Below are 8,188 nucleotides of genomic sequence, written 5' to 3'. Positions count from 1 at the left end.
GGCAGAATACTTCAGGCTCCTGTTTCCACACACAAACAGCCAAGCAGGTGCCCTCTCCCGGGATGGGGTTGGAGGTGGGTGGACACCTGTGCAGGCTGCTGGGTGTGGGACAGGGACCCCGGGACAGACCCAGAAGTGTCCCTGGGACTGTCACGTGGGGCTGACCGGGGAGGGTTGGAGAGGCAGGGCAGGTGCAGCTCAGAGGATCCGATAAGCTGCTTATCCTGAGCCTCAGGTTTCCCCTCTGAGAGGAACGCATCCTGCCTGCTCTGTAGCCTGCTGGGAAAAGGCAGAGAGTATTTCTAGCAAGAGCTGAAGTTCCCACTTCTCCTGTCCTACATGTTTTATCTAGTTTTTGAGATGATCTCGCTGTGTAGCCCAGGCTGGCCTCGAACTCATGGCAATCCTCTTGCCTCAGCTTCCTGAGTGCTGGGGTCACAGATATGCTCTACCATGCTTGAGTCTTCTATATGTCTTAAATCAGTGGCTCCAAATCTTTTTGGTGCCTGGGAGCAGTTTTGTGGGAGATGATTTTTCAGCAGACGGGGGAAGGGGAGACCGTTTGGGGTTGATTTGTGCACATTACCTGTACATGTGCTTTATTCCTGAATCTTGTGGTGTCTAATGAAATTACAGTACAAATCGCCACAGTGCATAAGCAGCAAGAGACCTGAAGCCAGATGGCCCCATCTGGGGGTGACAAGAGACACCAAAGAGGCCCCTTAATCATCACTTGCCCCTGGGCAAGGTTTGGCAGAAGCTCCAAGCTGGGGCTTTATTACAGCCAGAACTCCCCACAGAGGCTGATGGTATTTCCAGCCACTGCCCAGCACTATGTTACTGTCTCAGCCCCATTCTGCTCCAGGGGCAGCCTTGTGCTGGCTTCTGTGGGCCATGGCTGGGCTGGGGCTGGTAAGCCTGCCTGAGGGGTTAGCAGGGAAGCCTGGAAAAGCATCTTGTATTTCAAAAGCTGTTTTCACTTCCAGCCAAACACTCTGAAGTGCTAGATGACCCATCACTGTACTCTGTGGCTTGCTTCTTGGAGAAAACAGGCCAGGGAATTACCAGGATTTGTATGGCCAGGTCTGTAGTGGTTCATGCCTGTGATCCCAGAACTCTGGAGGCTGAGGCAGGAGAATCACAAGTTTAAGTCCAGCTTGATCTGCATAGCTAGACCCCTGTCTCAAAAACCAACCACACAACCAACCAAAGAAAGTGTAGCCATTCTAGTGGATATGCAGTTGTATCTGATTCTAGTTTTTATGTGTGCTTCTCAAAAAAAATAACCAGGGATGTTGAGCTGGGGATTTAGCTCAGCGGTACAGTGCCTGGCATTTGACCCTCGGTACCAAAATAAATAAAAAAACAGACTAATGGTGTTGAGCATACTTTGGTGAGTTTTGTTTTCTTTTGAGGCGGTTGGTTTTGGGGTTTTTTTTTTTTTTTTTTTGCCTTTTTCCTTTTGTGAGTCTGACAGTTAAGCCCAGGGCACCCTGGTTCTCCTGCTGAGCTCTGTCTCTGACCTTACATTTTACCCTGAGACACCAAGAGTAGCTAAAGTGCCCCAGCTAGCCTTGAATTTGCAATGCTCCTGTCTCATCCTGCCAGGCTTTCTGTGAGCTCCCTGGCCATCTGCACCTCTTCTTTGGAGGTACACATGTCTGTCCACATCCCTTACTGATTTGTAGAGGAGTTAGCATTCTTTTTCCCTTTGTTCATTTTTGGTGACATGGAGAGACTCTCACAAAATTCAAAAACCAAGAAAAAGAAAGGGCTGGGGACCCTGCTCAGGGCAAATGCCCCGAATTCAATTCCCACTACCTGAAAAAAAGAAAAGAAAGAAATGACCAAATAGCATGATTCCCTGCCATGGAAACCACTCTTCATCCTTTTTATTTATCACTATCATTAATTATTTTCCTTTAATTAATTAATTACAGTTATATATGTATTTATTTTTCTGCAGCACTGAGGATTGAACCTTTGCACTGAGCTCCATCCCCAACCCTTTCCTACTCTTTATTTTGACACTAGGTTGCTAAGTTGATCAGCCTGGGCTCAAAGTAGGGCCCCTCCTGTCTCAGCCTCCCAAGCACTGGGGTTCCCAGGCATGCACTGCCACCCTGCTTTGGCATCTGTCTCGATCCCAGCACCGAGGCCCAAGCTTCTGGTGAGTGAGCCCCCAAGGGCATGGCTGGAGCACCTGGGCATGGTCCCCTGGGTCCCCAGCCCAGCCTCTGTTCCTCCCCACACCCACAGCCCACGGCCAACTCAGAGGACGGCCCACCCTGCTTCTGAATCATGCCTGTGTCCCTAGCCCTTGCCTGGCACCACCCTGAGAGGACACTTGGGAAAGGCCTGCACTGTGGGCTGGCCCAGCTGGCCGTGGGAGGAGGGCTGGGCAGAGGCCAAGAACACGGATCAGGATGTGGCTGGGCCTGTCTCCCAGGTCCTTCACTCCCTCAAGCCTCTGCCACCTGGGGAGAGGCCACACCTCCCCTGAGGGAGGCTCAGCGCTGCTGGGTGGAGCTCCCAGTCCTTATTTCCTTAGACACTCCCCCGCTGGGTGGGCTTGGCCACATGGTCCTGCAAGCAGGCTACTTGAGAGGCTGAGGAAGAAGGTTCTCGAGTTCAAGTCCATGACTGAGGAAGACTGTGTGGCTAACTAGAAAGTAAAGCCGTGCGTGGTGGCGTACACCTATCATCCGAGGCTGAGGCAGGAGGATCTCCAACTCAAGCCCACCTTGGGCGACTTAACCAGACCATGCCTCAAAATGAAATATAAAAATTGGGGAATGTAGCTCAGTCAAAGACCCTAGGTTCATTCCCTGATGCCACAAAGAGAAAAATATACAAACACAAACTAAAAAGGCCTTGTAGTGTAGCTCAGTGCTCAAGTGCTAGTTTAGCACACAGGATATTAGTAAAAAAATTTTCCAAGGTCTTTCTCTGAGCTGCTGGAATCACCAGGAGCCTCTGTGCTAATTCGAGGGAGCTTCTTTGATAGGGGTGATGACATATGACATATGACAAGCTGATGTCATTTCTCTTTTTCAGCATCAGTTCTCAAGTGCATCCACTTGGAAAGTGGTCACAATAACAGGAACTTTTTTATTTTATTTTGTGAGACAGGATCTTGCTATGTAGTCCAGGCTGTCCTGAAAAGTATAGCAATCCTCCTGCCTTAGCCTCCCAAGTGCTGGGGTGACAGGTGTGCGCCACAATGCCTAGCAGTCCCCTCTTTACAGCAGAGCAACTGCCATCCACCCCCAGCAAAAGGACTCCTGTGCCACAGCTAGGATGGAACATGGGGAAGCCACCACTGTGCCTAAGCACTGACGAGTGCTTAGCAACCAGAGAGCAGTCATCAGGAGGGTCTGTGACAGTCTGGTCCACCAGGGCTGAAGGTAATGAACAGGGAGTACTTCCTGGATGAATGAGTGAACTGGATGCCTCAAAGAACAACTGGATGAATGAATGAATGAATGAATGAATGAACAAATGGCTGGCTGAATGGATGGGTGGCTGAATGACAGGCGGTTTGTATGAATGAAGAATGACTGGATGGACATGAATGGAGGGGTGATGAGTGAGTGGATGGGTGGATGAATGGAGACTGATGAATGGCTGTATGAGAAGTGAATGGATGTGCCATCAACCGTCAACACCCCCATCCCCCCATGTTCTGTCTCCAGTGCAGGCTTTCCCTCCTCGCCGCTGGCACCGGCCCCACCTCAGAGCTCTGTGCTTGGGATTTTCCTGCCGGTCTCGATCTCCATCTCATCAGTGGCTCACTCCTGTGACTCCACCCTGGGCCTCTCAGCACCTGAAACCGCTCTGCCCGCACATCTGGATTCCAGCGTCACACTCCCTCCACAGCCTGCCATGCCTCCCGCCTCCCTCTTCTACACTGCCCCACCTCCTACACAGGCTACTGCTTCCTCTTCCTGTCACTAGCTTCCCCTTGGCCTCTTTGGTGGCCAGGCTGGAGTCCCAGCTGGCCCTGGAAGCTCCTGGTTACCAGCTCCGCATGGTCCCTGCTGTGCTGCTCCTTCTGCAAACTTCCCTGCCCTGAGTGAGGCCCCTTCTCCATCCTCAGGGCCGACCCCTGTTGCTGGAGAGGCACAATGCCCGCCATCCCATGGCTGGGCAGGACCCTCAACCTGCTGACCCTTCCTCGGGCCATCCAAGCCCCTGGCCTGGCCCAGAAGGGTGTGAGGCTGTAGGACAGAGCAGACAGCAAGACAGCCAGGTACCAATGACCAGGAAGCCAGTGGCCAGTGTGTGTGTGTGTGTGTGTGTGTGAACACAGATGGGGGGACAGAGCATAGCTGAACAATCACTATCAAAGTGCAAAATTGGGAGCATGGCTTTGTGGTGAAGCAACTGCTTAGCATGTGTCAGGCCCTGGGTTTAATCCTTAGCACCAAAATACAAATAAAATAAACAGAGGGGGCTGGGCATGGTGGCACACACCTGTGATCCCAGCACTCAGGAGGCCAAGGCAGAAGGATTGCCATGAGTTCAAGGCCATACTGGGCTACATAGTGAGTACAAGGCCAGCCTAAACTATACAGTGAGACCCTGTCTCAATAAAAAATAAATACATAAAAAATATGTAGCTCAGTGTGAAAGCCCTGGGTTCAATCACTAGTGCTGCGAAAGAAAAGAATGTGGAAGTGTCAGAGACCAGGATCATTTGAAATGAAGGCAGTGAAGTAAACGGCATCGCAGAGGCTGCTGGCACAGGAGCCCACTCTGGGTCTGAGGAGTTTCTCAGGGTGACATCTGGCCAGGAGGGGGAAGGTACGAAGTGGCCAGGCACAGAGAAGCTTGGTCACAGTGTGCCAGGCAGCAAGAACGGCATGTGCACAGGGCCGGGCAGGAAGGGCAAGTCACAGAGGTGTGGGCCAGGAGGTCAGCGAGGGGCACAGCGTCTGCTGGACCAGGAAGGAAAATGTGATCCACGCAGGGGCACGATACCATCTGACATCATCTTCCTTTCCTTTCTCCTTTTTCAGTGCTGTGAATCAGCTACACCCAGCTTTGGTTTTGCTTTGAGTCCAGATCTCACTCTGTAGCCCAGGCTGGCTTTGACCTCTCAGCAATCCTCCTGCTCAGCCTCCTCAGTGCCTGGATAACAGGCGTGCGCCACCATGCCCAGCATTCACTGTCTTTTGCATTGGTGACGATGGCAGTTGTGACTCTTGAAACGCTGGAAAATCCACACCCTGCAGCACAACCCCATCCTCAGCAGAAGGCAACCCAGGAGTGGAACAGGTCAAACCCTCGGGCCAGAAACCGCAGGTCTGCAGGCCATTTATTTATCTATATATTTACTTATTTATTTGGCAGCACTGAAGATTGAGCCCAGGGCCTCACAGGGAACCACACCCCCATCCCTTTTTGTTTTCATTTTTATGGTTTTGTTTTGTTTTGGTAGTAGGGATAGAACTTATGACCTTGCATTTGCCAGGCAAGCACTTGTGTCAATGAGCTAAATCCCCAGCCCCACCTTTTTGTTTTTTGAGACAGGGTCTGCTAAATTGCTGGTATTAGCCTTGAATATGCAATCCTCTTGCCTCAGCCTCCCGAGTACAGACATTCTTTTAAAAAGGGACATTTTTATCAGCCTTTAGGTGATTTAGGGTCTGTCGGAAACTGCCAAGCACGGAGGCAACTAATGTAGGCCTGCACTCGAGTTATCTGCACTTGCAGGACGTTTCAGTATTTACTTTTCTTTCTGTTTTTATTTTAAAGAGATTGAAAGAAAACAAAAACAGTAGAAACAATATAGGATTTCAAAAAAAGCTGACAGGATATTAACTCATCACTATATTGCATATTGTCACTGTCAGAATAGCTGCTTTTATTTTTACTAGTACAGGTTTGCAGTCCGGAGCCACTGTGCCTGTCCGGAGCACTGGTGCTCACACGTACATCACGGTCATCACAGGGCTTGCACAACAGCCATCTCACTGGTATTAAATATGTTCCAGGAAAAAAAAAAGAGGATGGTGCTGTCATGGTGTTTACACAGTGAAGCTGAAGAAAATGAGCAAAACACTCAGCAGATGAGTTTCGGGGTGCAGGGAGCACTGCAGATCCAGAGGAGCAGGGGTTCAGAGCCCCAGGAGGGCACCTTGTGGGAGATGCGGAGCTGGTGAGAAACAGGACTGTGATGCCTCGTGGTTCTGGGCGCTTAATCTGCCAGGTTAGGAAGGGGACGCACCCAGAGTATCCCACACAGTGCAAGGCTGAACAGCAGTATTCTACATGGTCTTTGGTCCAGGGAATTCCTACAGAGCAACCCTGAGTAATTGAGAGCAATGCTTCTTTAGGTGTAAGCTTAGAATTTCTTTAAAAGCAGCCTACATATTCTGGAAAGCAAATGTTTTTGATGTAGCTGCCTCATTTAAAAGGCTAGTTTTAGGCAGGCATGGTGATGCACACCTGTAATGCCAGCACTCTGGAAGGCTGAGGCAGGAGGATCATTCGTTTAAGCCCAACCTGGGCAACTTAGTGACCTAGTGAGATCCTGTCTCAAAATAAAAACTAAAAAAAGGGTTGGGGCTGCAGCTCAGTGTCAAGGCCCTGGGTTCCCTCCTCAATACACACAGGCACAGTCACAGCAACATCATCGGCATCTCAGGCCAAGTCCTTATCCAACCTTGCGCCAATGGAGCAGTGTCTCAGAATGACTTTAGTTTTGTATTTACAGCCTTGGAGATGTTAATTAAACTGGACAAGAGTAATCTCAGCCCTTCTATGAGGAAAATGTTTGACATAATGATGTTTAATAAAAATAAAGTAAAAATAGAGCAATAACACTGAAAATAAACCTGAAACGCCATGCTATAAAAAAATGAACTACAAGCAGATTAGTGACAGCTTCTGGCTCCGTTGAGGGTGTGGAGTGACTGCTAATGGGGACGCTTTTTGGGATAATGAAAATGCCCTAAAAATGTTTGTGATGGTTACATAACTCCTCAGGACACTAGGAGTTATTATACGATACAGCTTACTTATTTAATGTTATTTATGCTGCACTAGGAATTGATCTGAGGGCCTGCACAATGAAATGCTCAACTCTTTTAAAATTTTTGACAGGGTCTTGCTAAGTGGCCTATGTTGGGAATGAACCAATTGTCCTGCCTCAGCCTTCCAGTGCACTAGGGTTACAGGTGTGCACCACCATGCTAGAGTGCTTTTATTTCTCTTAATAGAGGAATATCAAGTGGAGACAAAAATCACACTTTAACAAGTCAGTTTTTAAGAGTATTTCTAATGCAAGGCTACAGACACGGGCACAATGATAAAACACACTCTCCAGCCTGGCGTGGTGGCGCATGCCTGTTAACCCTAGCACTCTGGGAAGCTGAGGCAGAGAATTCCAAATTCTAGCCCAGGTCTGGGAAAGCTCAGTGGCACAGCGCCTGCCTGCCTGGCAAGCAAAACATGCTGAGTTCCATTCCCGGTCTAAAAAAAAAAAAGACTCAAAGGTCAAATTCTTTTTTTTTTTTTTTTTTTTTTTTTTGCTTTTTGGTACTGGGTATCAAACTCGAGAACCCTCAAGCTAGTGCTTGGCACTGAGTCACTGAGCTAAATCCTCAATCCCTCAGTGGCTAAATTCTAGTCCGGCCAGGGAAACTGAGACTTCGAGAGGCTCTCTCAAAAGAAAATTAAAAAAAAAAAAAACAAAAAACTAAAGAAAGAGCTGGGGCGGGCGTGATGGCGCCCTTGGGAGCCACTTGGGAGGCTGAGGAGGAGGATCGTCCCTCCTTGAGCACCTTGAGTCTTTGTCTCAAAAAAAAGAAAGAAAGAAAAGAAAAGGGCTGGTACGAAGCTACTGACATCAACCTCCAGTACAAAAACAAACGGAAAAAAAAAAAAATAAAAAACAAACAGCAACTTTTCCCCAGAATTCTCCACTGGGCCCCCTTTGCTCCTGAGTTCACTTGCTCACTCTCTCCGCCTCTGCCTGGACAGCGACCCGAACGCTACTCTCTGCTGCTCCGGATGCCGAGAGGAAGCACAGCTGGACATGATCTTGGCAAAAAACACTGCCGCCAGCCCCTGCCGTCTTGCCTGACTTCACCCTTCTTCCCACCGAACAAGCCGCTTTGCCTTCTTCCGGGAACGCTAGCTACTTCCGGCGCCCGGAAGTGCATCATCAACGCACAGGAAG

The sequence above is a fragment of the Cavia porcellus genome, unplaced genomic scaffold (genome assembly GCF_034190915.1).
Source record: "Cavia porcellus strain 051 isolate PalLab524CR breed Dunkin Hartley unplaced genomic scaffold, mCavPor4.1 scaffold_8, whole genome shotgun sequence".
Classification (NCBI taxonomy): Eukaryota; Metazoa; Chordata; class Mammalia; order Rodentia; family Caviidae; genus Cavia; species Cavia porcellus.
The sequence above is the reverse complement of the archived record's forward strand: the minus strand, read 5'-3'. Positions refer to the sequence as shown.